General features: G+C 39.3%; 1 long non-coding RNA gene across 1 annotated transcript in view; it reads right to left on the bottom strand.

The window, feature by feature from the left end:
• Positions 1–1087: 1087 nt before the first annotated feature.
• Positions 1088–13970, bottom strand: part of LOC119467417 — a 53847-nt gene continuing 40964 nt past the window's right edge. Inside the window, exons 2-3 of the long non-coding RNA XR_005195953.1 lie at positions 4866–5007; positions 1088–1299 (exon numbers count right to left, since the gene is read on the bottom strand). This is a non-coding gene — a long non-coding RNA (uncharacterized LOC119467417). The remainder of the gene's footprint in view (positions 1300–4865; positions 5008–13970) is intronic.

The raw sequence follows: 13970 nt of genomic DNA, 5'->3' as shown, positions 1-13970 counted from the left end.
TACTATCCAGTTATCCTGTAGGATGTCTCCTAATCTAGATTTGTCTGATTATTATTCTCATGAATAGACTGAGGTTATGGACTTATGGAAGGAACACTGCAGAGGTGAAGCGTCCTGTTTCCATCCACACAGTCTGCTGTGCTTTCCTTTTCAGGCACAATGCTTCTCTGCTGAGTTCCAAACTCAAACGCCTTCAGGAGCCAGGTGAGTAATGTAACTAAAGTGAAGAAGTGGAAAAGAGTAGGATCAAATGACAGGAAGAAACAGAGGGCAATGGCAAACCTGAGAGTGCTTGCTCAATCGAAAGGCATGCAAATTCGTGTTTTGTCTACAGTACTCTGCTGGTCAAATCAAACATTCTGTAGGTTGGCTCAAGCTGCTCTGCAGTGAACACTTGATGCCATACTCTTAAGCAGATAGGGTCATACAGGCAAGACTGAGGCTAGTCTTTCTGGGCTATACTAACCCTTTTCTCATGTCAGCAGCTTTTGTCCTAAATGTAGCTCCTCGGTAACATTTCCTTGGAAAGATCTGAAGAAAAGCTTTCAGTTGGAAGCCAAGAGCTTTGGATCCCAGCAGGTTACTCGCTTGTCAGCGTCAATGCAGCTGACTAACCTTAGGCCTAGATGTTAGAATCCATTTTCTTATCAACCTCACACAGTTATAGTGCAACGTGAGTCATTTGTTACACTTCTACAAATGGGCTATTGAGGATTTTTATACGTGCATTGATATATCAATCAGGATAGGCTGCGTTATGCAGCAGTAAAAAAACAACCCCCAGGTCTCAGTGGCTTAACATAACAAGTTTCGCTAGGATGAGCATACATTTTCAAATTGTGCCTGTTGTCCCTTTTACTCTCAAAATGGTCCCTTTTACTCTCAGGTTTGCCATTGCCCTCTGTTTCTTCCTGTCATTTGATCCTACTCTTTTCCACTTCTTCACTTTAGTTACATTACTCACCTGGCTTCTGAAGGCGTTTGAGTTTGGAACTCTGCAGAGAAGCATTGTGCCTGAAAAGGAAAGCATAGCAGACTGTGTGGATGGAAACAGGACGCTTCACCTCTGCAGTGTTCCTTCCTAGTTTGCTCAATTATATTACATGTCCAGAGCAAGTCAGAAGAAGGATTTGGAGACTCAAGAGGCATCATTTTGACACATGCTTTCACCATCATTTGGCAGTGGGAAGGGGATGTAGCAATCTGCACATCAATTTGTAAGGCTTGCACTCACAAACATTAGCTGCAGCTAATCACATGGCCAAATCTAGCTTCCAAGGGGGAAGTCAAGTTTGATGTCTAGAAAATGAAAGCCAGAAATAATTTGTGAGTAACACTAATGACTGGATCACTTAGGATCAAATGTTTTATGTGAAACTCATCAAAACCATGATCGTTTTGGGCAACTATCAGTGAAGATGATGTCTATAAATACTTCAGCTGATTTCTTCAGCATGATGATTAATTTATCTGTCTACTTGACTGGGTTAAGGGATGCCCAGGTAACAGGTAAAACACTGTTTCTGGGTATATCTCTGAGGGTGTTTCCAGAAAAGATTAGCATTTGAATCAGTGGACTAAATAAAGAAGCTCTGCCCTCACCAGTGTGAGTAGGCACCATCCAATAGTTGGAAGGCCTGAACAGAATAAAAAGGCAGAGGAAGAGTGAATTCATTCCCTTTGTTTGAGGTGGGACCTTCATTTTCTCCTATCCTCAGGCAACAGTGCTCCTGGTTCTCAGGCCTTCAGACTTGGGCTAAATCATACCATCAGCTTTTCCGGTTCTCCAGCTTGCTGATGGCATATCATAGGACCTCTTGGCCTCCATAACCATGCCAGCCAGTTTCCATAATGAATCCCTCTCATCTATCTCTCTCTGTCATCTAACGATCTATCTTTTAGTGCTTCTGTTTCTCTGGAGAACCCTGATTAATACAGTTGGGAACATTTATCGTGTTACCCTTACAGGCCATGTTTCCTATTCCCAACACATGCACTGGATGTTATGAAAAGGAGGCGCTCTGGGACTCCATCTCTTTGTGACTTTGAGTTTGCTTCTACTCATCTCTGCCCATATCTCACTCATGATACCATGCTTTCAAATTTCTTCACCATAGTTTTTTCTATTTCTTCATCCATTCTTGCTTACTCTTGATTTTTAAGAGTGGTAAGGTATCTCACTCATACCCTTTCTCTCTGGCCATAACTTGTCAGATAGAAAACATTTTTTTCAAATTTATCCCAGCCCTGGAAACTCCTGTTCTTTAAGATTTTTTCTCAATGCAGTATAGACAGTGTACCCAAGTCATTCTACACAATATGTTTTCATAAACAAGGAGTAATAAAAATTGTTTTAATACACAGTTCGTTCAGAAAACAAATGCAATATTTAGACCACAGGAAGTGTGAGTCCTGCTGCTGCCCTCTGCTTTAGTTGGGCCACATCTGGAGTCCTCTGGTCGGCTGAAGCCCCACACTTAAAAGGGGGCCTTCAGTGGATCAGGAGGGGAATGTCTAAGATAAAAGTATGTTGGAAATGTGATTTTAATGGGAATGGGAATATGTAGGAGGCTGGCAGTGTGTGCCAAAGTAAGTACAGTGCAAATGTGCTAGGAGTGAACACAGTCCCTGTTGTAGGGAATCCATGTGCCCCAAACATTGGGTGCCAGAATGCAGGGATCCATGAGCCCCACATTGGGCACCAGAATGTAGGGAGCCAGCCCTACATCACTCGTGGGTACCCCAAGTTCAGTGGCAACAAAGGAATGAGAAAAAGACAGATTAAGAGAGACAGTAGGACCGGGGGCCATCACTTTATTACTTTGGAGGAGGCAGTGAAGGCCCCAAGCTCTGATCATCCACTCTATTTATTGATTACAGTCACTTTGATCTATAGGGTAGGGTGGAGTGATGGTGGAGTGAATCTGAGAAGGAACTGGTGTGTCATCCTAAGGATTGATACCAGTGGTGGTTTGGGAGTTTCACAAAACAAGAACATGTGATTGTTTTTAGCTTATTATCTATGTACAGCTGGTGGAACATGGACCTTACAAGGAGCATAGAAGTCTGACTACCTCATAGTGCTATGAAGGGGTTTTACATCCTTGAGCACAATGTTTGTGGTAACAGAGCTGAGGTCACCCTGCACCGGAACATGAGGCATGGAGAGGCCTTCCTCCTTAGAGGCCTCCTGCGGCCTTCTACAGTTTGTTTTTCCTTGTTTACATGTTACTCATAACGAATTTATGTAGGCACTCTGTAAGTCCTTTCTCCTTTGCTGCTTCCCCCAACACCCTGTCACTAAATATTTGAAGTACCCGGTGGAGTGTTGTCTTGGTATAATACTCCAGGGTGGTGCCACAACTTCTATGGTTGTTACTTCCATTAATCTTAATTTCTGTTGTTTCTTTGGAGGATTTCTGATTTTATTCAATTGGTTCATTGTTCAATGTATAAAAAGAAAGGAAATTTTAAAAGGCACTGGAAAATTTCCTTTATTACTAATTTTAGAAGCTGATGATGAATGGCTTTTGCAGAAAACTGGTATGAGTTATTTATTAAAAACACATCACACGACATGCACCTTGCCTGACAAGTCACCATAATTCTGACCTACAGGATATGATTTTCAAAACCTTGAGGAAGATTTTATAATGCTAATAAGAAAAGAAGAACTTAATCATTTCTGACCTCCAACATCTATGTTAATTGATGGTTATATCCTTTCACAGTTGCTGGGCGAGGCCAGCTTAGATATATTAATATACTCACAAGCATGGAAACTGGCCAAAGTAGCTAGGCAATGAATGTTATTACAAACATAGACATATATTTTCCTCAGTAGGGTTGTCCATTTCCTGCCATGGTTTATATGCCAAGTGTGTAAATAAAAGGACCACAGGATGACATAAAAAGGGTACCCTCTAGTGAAAAACCTTTCTAGGCAGTAATAAGCAATCTTACATACCTTGGTCTTCTAAACTTGGAAGCCAGTTTGTTTCTTAGAATCCTAAGAAACTATAAAATAAAACAAAATTTTAATGCCCTGTTAGAGGGATCAATACAAATCCATAAATAAGAAAATAAAACACCTTTACTTTGCACCTTAGCTATTTTCCTATCCAGTCAGTTCTTTTTTATCAGGCCTAGTGTCTGAAGCAAAATGAAATTGATTTATCTGACTTCTCAGCCTCAAAAGGTAATGTTACCAAGAAGTGAAATAGAGGACTAGAGACATGGAGATAAATCATGAACTTTTAAGTCTAGCACTTCTGGCCATTGGATAGCTAAGAGTTGCCTGCAGCATAATACAAGTCAGTGCTCTAAGTCAATCAAATTCCCTTCTTCTCTTCATCTTCTGGCTTTTTTTCCCCCATGAAGTCTTCTTCTCCTCTGCCTATATATTGGATACTCCATGTTCTCATTGGCTCTTTTCTTTTTTCACACAGCATTTTCTTTTTTGGTAATGATATATATGCTTCCACAACTTCCACTGTCATCCCCAGGCACGTCATTCCCCCAAATCAATGCCTTCAATCAAAATGCTCTTTTGAGCTCCAGACCCATATTTCAAACAGTGTTCTGGCTAGCTCCATGGTCATTTGATGGACATCATAGTCTCACTGTCTAGGCAAGGGTGCCTGGCATCTAGGAATCCAAGCTAAATAGACATCATGAGCCTATGGCCAGTGTTCACAGAGCAGGTTCAAACCACACAGATCATTCAAATTGCTTACTATTTTGAAAGAGCCAGGCAGGGAAGGGAAATCTGAATGGACATAAGACTATGAGAAAAGCAGAAAAAAAACAGATAAACATCAGAAGGCTTAAAGTGACTATGGGAGGCAAAGCTTATAGGGATTTACCATGTTGAAGAGAGTAGCTGCAAGGTTCCTGCTAGAGCATCTATGCTCTTGGAGGAAGAACTGCTCCTTTACTTCAGAGGGTTGATCACAGATGGAACACAAATCAAGATGGATCAATGAGATTTCTCCTAGGACTTTTAGACTTGGAATAAAGAAAGGACAAGAATAATTTCTCTAATAGCTGAATTCTATTGAATGCTCTACTAGAGAAATATAGGATAATCAGCAGGGAAAGAATAAAGAAGGATGAAGTTGCTTAGAATAAAAAATGAGTTCTTCGTAGTATTCAAGTTCTCGGTTTCCGTTGACTCTGAGACTCCACTGTATTACTGCCCTTTACAATACTTAATTTTTCCATGATGTAGCACCAACAATACCCTCCCCCAACCAAATGTTAGGTAAAGTTCATCCTTGAAATCAAAGGAGTTTTAATGAAGACAGTCACCAAATCCCGCTGACACTCTTCAAATGAGTCACATGCTCCTGATTTCCCATTACTTCAGCTGAATAATGTGCCCCTGGGGGAACAAGGATGTCTTGCTTATCTTTATGCCCCTTCCAAGATAATGTAATGCCTGGTACAGAGAAGGTGCTAAGAAAGCAGGCATTGGGATGGTTTTCTTCTGCACTCTCCAGTGGCCTATCAATACTTACACAGCACAGCGACTCAGAGATCACCTTGATGTAGGAGCAAGACTGTGACCTACAAGGCCTGGGCATGATCCTGTCTTCACCACCCAAAGCTTTCCAACTTCACATTTGATCATCATTTTTCACTACTCCTTGTCCATGCTAAAATGATGAGGCTATTTCTTCTCAAACAACTCTGTGTTTCTCCCCAATAGACTGTTTTCTTAAACAGAGCAGCGAAAATAATTATCAGCCTAGAATGACAGCCTAACATATCCTTTCAGCCTGCATCTTGTAAGTATGAAGCAAACAGGAAGGGTAGACTAATATAGGCGGGCAGCTTCTTGGGAAAACTGTCAGAAAGACCTACATGTTATATCAAGCTCTTCTGTCAGCCCCCTGCCTTCTGTTGATCAGAAGGTTGGGTTCATCCTGTGCTCTTCTCTGACACTCCCTCCTCTTCTATTTCATTCCAGTGCATTCAAGTCCAATTATTTGTTTTAGAAATGCTATCATTTGTTAGCTTAGCTTTTATCTCGGCTGGATGCCTTTCCTGTTTCACTGCTTTCCTTTCAAGGAAGCAGAGCCAACAGTTGACTGGGAGTTTTATTCAGCACACTCCTGTTGTTAGATGAAGCTGGAGAAACTTTGATTAACAAGCTTACTCAGGACTTCAGCCATGGCATAGGGTAGGTGTCTGCCACCTGTGTCTGGCATCCTCTGAAGCCTGAAGAAGAGATGAAGTGAGTGGAGCTTCTGTTTGGAATACCAGCCTGGTAAATAAACCGCAGCTGGTGGGGCCCGGAGGATGATTTGCTTCTGTCTGTGTGGAGCAACTGCCTTTATCTAGGTTGCTCTAAATGGTGTTGCTGGAGACATTATGAGAGCCCCAACATTTTTGTGGTGCTTAGGCCTGTTTTTGGTGATGCAGAGTCCATCTTCCCAGGTGATGTAGAATTCCTCATTGGGAATTCTGGGGTCATGACAAATGAGGCAGAAACAAAAGAGAAGGCAGAAATACAGAGATGAGATGATGAGAAAGAAGTGCCTGCAAATAATTGGCAAAGAATTGAGCTGTGGGAAACTACAATTCAAGATGAGATTCGGGTGGGGACACAGCCAATCCATATCAAAATGCACAGAAAAAGACTCGAAGTACATATGCCTGATTGTATAATGAATTAAGTACTTAACAGTGGTTGCCTCTGAAAAGAAGTAATGGGAATTAGAAGAGTTTAAAAAGAACTGTCATGGTTTACTTGAAAATAGTTACATTTTCTTTGGAGTAACAAACTTGAACCAAAGGATTTTAAATGTATTAACAAAAATATCATTACATTGTAATTATTTCCTTATATTAGTCATTTGAACATAATGTTGTACAATCACAGTTTTCTTAGCCACTGTATTAAATGGGGTTCTTTTTTTAAGACAGAGTTTTGCTCTGTCACCCAGGCTGGAGTGCAGTGGTGTGATCTCAGTTCATTGCAACCTCTGCCTCCTGGGTTCAAGTGATTCTCCTGTCTCAGACTCCTGAGTAGCTGGGATTACAGGAACGCACCTATGCCTGGATAATTTTTGTATTTTTTAGTAGAGATGGGGTTTTGCTATGTTGGCCAGGCTGGTCTCAAATGCCTAGCCTCAAGTGATCCACTCACCTCACCCTCCCAAAATGCTGGGATTACAGGGGTTTTAATTATTGATGTTAGCACATAACTGTGAATAAAAATAGGTTTTAGAGACATAAGCAGATTCTATTTCATAAATATACTTCTTTAATTTGTTGAGGGTGACTGCAAAAGTGAGAAACGTGTAGTGAACTGCCTTGTCTGCCTCTGGAAAGTGCAGTTGTGTCAGATGAAATAAGAGACGTGTGATGTGAGGCCAATGTGAAAGTTTACAGAAAGTCAACACAGTTCCTATCACATTCTTTTATCCTCACTATAGTTTGTTAGTGATTTCATTAGATGCTCCTATTTGATTAGTTTTTTGGGCATTTCGCTCTTTCTTGTTTCTGATGTGTTTCCTTCTGTGTCTTCATAGTCTTAGAGTTTCATTTTGGTTATTAGCCCATTTGCCTCTCACTTAAGCATTTCTTCTTTGGTGTTTTAACTATTTTCATGCTCCTTAAGCTATTTAGACTTTTGATTAAACAAATAAATACCCTAACCTACATGAAAGTATTTGCACAGATAGATGCTCACAGATGTATATAATTTTAAAAATGCTTTTATATATTATTTAGTATATAAAAATGCTTTTATATATTATTTTAAAATAAATGACACTAGTTTAAGGTTATACTTAAAGACATTTCAAGCGTACGTTAAAAAACTGAATACTTGAACACATACAATTTCGTAAGGACTATCAACTTCATATCTGTTAAGGTAAACACTTGTGAATTAATAGGTGTGGTTTTTACATGATCACAGGGTGCTTGATCATTCATTGGCTAGGGTTATCACATAAAAAGCTACTTCAAGCTACCTGACCCTTTTAAAACAAAAAATGTGTGTGTGTGTGTGTGTGTGTGTGTGTGTGTGTGTGTGTGTATGATTTTTTTTTCCCAAAGAGAATGAGAAAGAGAGGCTCCCACATAGCAAAGAAGTAGAGTTTGGAATGAGTTGGAATGTGGTAGGGAAATAGCAGAGTGACTGTCCAATACTAGCAGGTCTAGAAGTAGGGGATGGAGGTGCCAGTTAACTGTGGAGAATGGTTTCTCTGTGTAGCCCTTTGCAGCCATCCAGCGGAGACATTGAAGAAGACCTGCAGCAAGTAACAGAAAGTCTGTGACTCAGCTAAGAGGTTGGGAGGGTTGTACTGCAGGAAGAAGTGTTTTCTTTTCTGCAAAGGCAGAGCGAACAGGAGAGAGAAAGTCTCCCACTTCCTAAGAGTCCAACAGCAGAAACAGCAGTCTTCAAGGCCCTGTCTGCCAGGGTGAAAAGGGACATGTCAGTGGTCCTGTTAAGTGGTAACAGCTGTGACCACAGCAAAAAACCTCCAACTCTCTTGACTCCATGGCCTACACCACCTACTCAACTCTTAGCTCATTCAATCTGTAAATATATCATCTAATCTACTTATTATTTACAATCATGGCATCTCTTTAAAGTTTTTGTGTTTTCTTTACATTGTTTTCTATTTTTAAGTTGTCTTCTCCTTCAGAAATGAGTCTGTGTTTTTATAACTTCTTATGAATATGCAACACAGACCATACACAAAAGCTCTTTGATGATGATTGGAATTAGAGAAAGGGGAAGCTTTCAGACTCACATGTGTTTAGACAAATCTCAAAGAACTAAAAGACTTGAAAAAAGGTAGTGAGTGTAAAGGTTTTTGTTGTTGTTGCTGTTTTCAATAAAGCACAAGCCTTCTTGCATCCAGTACTCTTAAGTAATTGATTTTCATTAAAAAACAAAACAAAGCAAAAGAAAACAGAGTCATAACATCCAGAAAAGATATAAAAGTTCTAGGTAAAATTCTAATTGGAGATAGCAAATTGAACATGTGCATTTAATTCCATTTCCTCTACAAATCCAATTAATATATCAATAAGATGGTTTTTTAAAAGCATAAACTCTTAGGAAAAAGAAATAGAAGACTACAGCAACAAAATCCTGGAAGCTGGGAAACTAAAGGAAGGAACTTAGAGGCCAAGAAAGTGGAGTCCTGAGCTGGCAGAAGGGAAAGGTGAGAAAACATTTAGCAGACCCCTCAAAAGGCTAAGGATTTGATAGCACCAAGACCCCTGGAAGTGGGAGTATGTGTGTGATTAAAGATAAGATTAACTGAAAGTACATTAAAGAAGTCGTTAGATTCTGAGTCCAAATGGCTGGCATTTCCTTATCCTCTATCATGGATTAAGACTGGAGATTTGTCAGGATACTATAACAGAGCTTCTCTGGACTTGGAGACTTAAAGGTATTTTTGCAGTTACTATTGCTACCCCCAGAACTAAGCTGGATAGAACAATCATTTAACAATGCTCATAGATTCTCTGAGTCATTCAGACAGTGCATGGCAAGGACAGCTTATTTCTGCTCCACCTGTCTGGGGCTTCTCAGCTGGAAAGATTCAAAACTTGGTGCTGGAATCATCTGGAGGTATCTCTACTCAACACGCCTGGCAGTGGATCCTGTAGATTAGGGTCTCTGCTGGGCTCAGTTGGCCAGAACACCTATATGGGGCCTCCCAGTGTGGTCTCTCTGCTTGGGCTTGTTTGGGCTTCCTCACAGTATGGTGGTTGGGTTCCAAAGGCCAGTGTCCATGAAGGCAAGAGAGCAGTGAATGGTTTTCTTGTGACCTAGCCTCTTTTAAGATATGAGATTCCAAAAGATAAACCCAGCTTACAGTTTTGAATTATCTACACATACCTCAGGAAAAAAAAAAATCACACTATCATTTTCAGTGTTGGGGGATTCCATTTTTCTCAGAGGTGACTGACTTTGATTTCAACTCTGACAATTAATACCATAGAAGCCACCATTTGGCCTCCAAAATAATTTTTGGCAAGACTTTTATTCATGTCTACTGCCTTCAGAGCTCAATGAGAATGGTTTTCCCCCACAGTACTTTAGGTTCAATCATTAAGATGTTTTGATCACTGTAAGTTTGACACATTATTACTCAGACTGAAATAGGCATTTATGGGAGTACCCTTTGCCATTTTATATTTAAGTCTGCAAGTCCACTACTTAAGAATGTGCTATTCCCAAACCCATTACAAAGTGTTCCTGCTATTTGTATATCCTAACTTGAAGCCACTTCAGGTACTTTAGTTTTGATCAGAGAATCTGCATATCAGACAAGTAAACTGGGAAAAAAAAATGCTGCTTTTCTACCCAGCTAATCATCTTGTAAAATATGACATTTTGAAAATGGGTATAAGAGCATTAGAGAACACTATTCTTATAAAGCAAGATTTACAGAAATAAAAATCTATGTATGTTTTTAGCATGTTATTCATTAAACCTCATCAGTTATGGTTCCTAAAATTTTCTATATTTTTATGGACATGATAGAAACTACTAAGGTAGTTCTCTACATTTTCTTTCAGTTTTTTAAAATTATAATTTCTGGGATACATGTGCAGAAGGTGCAGGTTTGTTACATAGGTACACATGTGCCACGGTGGTTTGCCGCACCCATCAACCCATCATCTACATTAGGTATTTCTCCTAATGCTATCCCTCCCCTTTCCCCTACCCTCTGACAGGTCCCAGCGTGTGATGCTCCCCTCCCTGTGCCCATATGTTCTCATTGTTCAACTCCCACTTATAAGTGAGAACATGTAGTGTTTGGTTTTCTATTCCTGTGTTAGTTTGCTGAGAATGATGGTTTCCAGCTTTATGCATGTCCCTGCAAAGAACATGAACTCATTCTTTTTTATGGCTGCATAGTATTCCATGGTGTATATGTGCCACATTTTCTTTATCCATTCTGTCATTGATGGGCATTTGTATTGGTTCCAAGTCTTTGCTATCGTGAACAGTGCTGCAATAAACATATATGTGCATGTGTCTTTATAGTAGAATGATGTGTAATCCTTTGGGTATATAAACAGTAAGGGGATTGCTGGGTCAGACGGTATTTCTATTTCTAGATCCTTGAGGATGCATCTTCCATAACGGTTGAACTAATTTACATTCCCACCAGCAATGTAAAAGCATTGCTATTCCTCCACATCCTCTCCAGCAACTGTTATTTTCTAACGTTTTAATGGTTGTCATTCTAACTGGCATGAGATGGTATCTCATTGTGGTTTTGGTTTGCATTTTTCTAATTACCAGTGATGATGAGCTTTTATCATATATTTATTGGCTGCATAAATGTCTTCTTTTGAGAAGTGTCTGTTCATATCCTTTGCCCACTTTTTGACGAGGTTCTTTCTTGTTAATTTGTTTAAGTTCCTTGTAGATTCTGGATATTAGCCCTTTGTCAGATGGATAGATTGCAAAATTTTTTTCCCATTCTGTAGATTGCCTGTTCACTCTAATGATAGTTTCTTTTGCTGTGCAGAGGCTCTTTAGTTTAATTAGATCCCATTTGTCAATTTTGGCTTTTGTTGCCATTGCTTTTGGTATTTTAGTCATGAAGTTTTTGCCTATGCCTATGTCCTGAATGGCATTGCCTAGGTTTTCTTTTAGGGTTTTTATAGTTGTAGGTCTCAGGTTTAAATCTTTAATCCATCTTGAGATAATTTTTGTATAGGTTTAAGGAAAGGGTCCAGTTTCAGTTTTCTGCATATGACTAGCCAGTTTCCCCAATACTATTTATTAAATAGGTTATCCTTTCCCTGTTGCTTGTTTTCATCAGGTTCGTCAAACATCAAATGGTTGTAGATGTATGGTGTTATTTCTGAGGTCTCTGTTCTGTTCCATTGGTCTCTATCTCTGTTTTGGTACCAGTACCAAGCTGTTTTGGTTACTGTAGCCTTGTAGTATAGTTTGATGTCAGGTAGCATGATGCCTCCAGCTTTGTTCTTTTTGCTTAGGATTGTCTTGGCTATACAAGCTCTTTTTTGGTTCCATATGAAATTTAAGGTAGTTTTTTCTAATTCTGTGAAGAAAGTCAATGGTAGCTTGATGGGAATAGCATTGAATCTGTAAATTACTTTGGGCAGTAAGGCCATTTTCATGATATTGATTCTTTTTATCAATAAGCATGAAATGTTATCCCATTTGTTTGTGTTCTCTCTGATTTCCTTGAGCAGTGGTTTATAGTTCTCCTTGAAGAGGTCCTTCACATCCCTTCTAAGTTGTATTCCTAGGTATTTTATTCTCTTTGTAGCAACTGTGAATGAGAATTTAGTCATGATTTGGTTCTCTGTTTGTCTATTATTGGTGTATAGGAATGCTTGTGATTGTTACACATTGATTTTGTATCCTGAGACTTTGCTCAAGTTGCTTATCAGCATACGGAGATATTGGGCTGAGATGATGGAATTTTCTAAATATACAATCATTTAGCTTCTTCCTTTCCTATTTGAATACCCTATATTTCTTTCTCTTTCCTGACTGCCCTGGCCAGAACTTCCAATACTATGTTGAATAGGAGTGGTGAGAGAGAGCATCCTTGTTTTGTGCCAGTTTTCAAAGGGAATGCTTCCAGCTTTTGCCCATTCAGCATAATATTGGCTATGGGTTTTTCATAAATAGCCCTTATTATTTTGAGATACACTCCATCAATACCTTGTTTGTTGATTTTTTTTTTTTTTTTTTTTTAGGGGTGTTTAATTTTATCAAAGGTCTGTTCTGCATCTCTTAAGATAATCATGTGGTTTTTGTCATTGGTTCTGTTTATGTGATGTATTACATTTATTGATTTGTGTATGTTGAACCAGCCTTCTATCCAGGGATAAAGGCTGACTTGATTTTGGCGGATAAGCTTTTTAATGTGCTGCTGGATTCAGTTTGCTAATATTTTACTGAGGATTTTCACGTTGATGTTCATCAGGGATACCGGCCTGAAATGTTCTACTTTTGTTGTATCTCTGCCAGGTTTTGCTATCAGGATGATGCTGGCCTCATAAAATGAGTTGAGAAGGAGTCTCTCTTTTTCTATTGTTTGGAATAGTTTCAGAAGAAATGGTATCAGCTCCTTTTTGTACTTTGGTAGAATTTGATTGGGAGGATGTTTGTGTCCAGGAATTTATCCATTTCTTCTAGATTTTATAGGTTATTGCATAAATGACAACAAGGCTAAAATAACAGAGCGATAAGAACAACTATGTATTGTGGGATCAGTGGTGATATCCCCTTTATCATTCATTGAACTGAAGAAGAACTGTGAGTACAAGAAGAAAAACAGAGTCTTTCTCCTCCCCTCCTGGGAGGGGCGCCTCTCCCTTTTCCCCACAAAGCAAAAGCAGAAGCAACACTGTAGTCACACCAGAATCACACAGTAGTGGAAAATCTTTTCTCAATATGAAAAAAAAAAATGTTTTTGAGAAGCTCCTTCTCTCACCTAAGGTTTTAAGGAGGTGCTGTTTATGACAAGCTTGAAGCTGTTTATGGCAAGCTTGAAGCTTGAAGTACACCTATATTCATAAATAGCTCTCCCTTAAAACCTCAGGTGGTGTTTCCAGCAACTCCAGTAATTTGTAAAACATTACGAAAAAATTTCATAATTGCCAAACAATTTATAAAACTGTTAGTATCAAAGCATAAAATATTTTAATCTTGATTTCTATTTATGTTTAAATGTTATTTTAAGAAATTAACATATCTTTCAGCACTTTTAATCTCTCCATCTTATGCTGAGTTTGGTTTGATTAATGAGACTACCTCCTAACTTTTGGCTCTGCCACGCCAGGCCCACTTCCAGGTTCTGGCCTCCCCTATCTTCCACGCTGCCACAGGTTCCAGGGCCTTTACTGGGTCTTTTCTTTTTTCTTTCTTGCTTTCTTTTTCTTTTTTTTTTTTTTTTGATACAGAGTCTTGCTTTGTTGCCCAGGCTGGAGTGCAATGGCGT

Source organism: Cebus imitator, unplaced genomic scaffold (genome assembly GCF_001604975.1).
Source record: "Cebus imitator isolate Cc_AM_T3 unplaced genomic scaffold, Cebus_imitator-1.0 Scaffold287, whole genome shotgun sequence".
In the NCBI taxonomy this organism is placed as follows: Eukaryota; Metazoa; Chordata; class Mammalia; order Primates; family Cebidae; genus Cebus; species Cebus imitator.
This window is presented reverse-complemented; position numbering and strand designations above follow the sequence as displayed.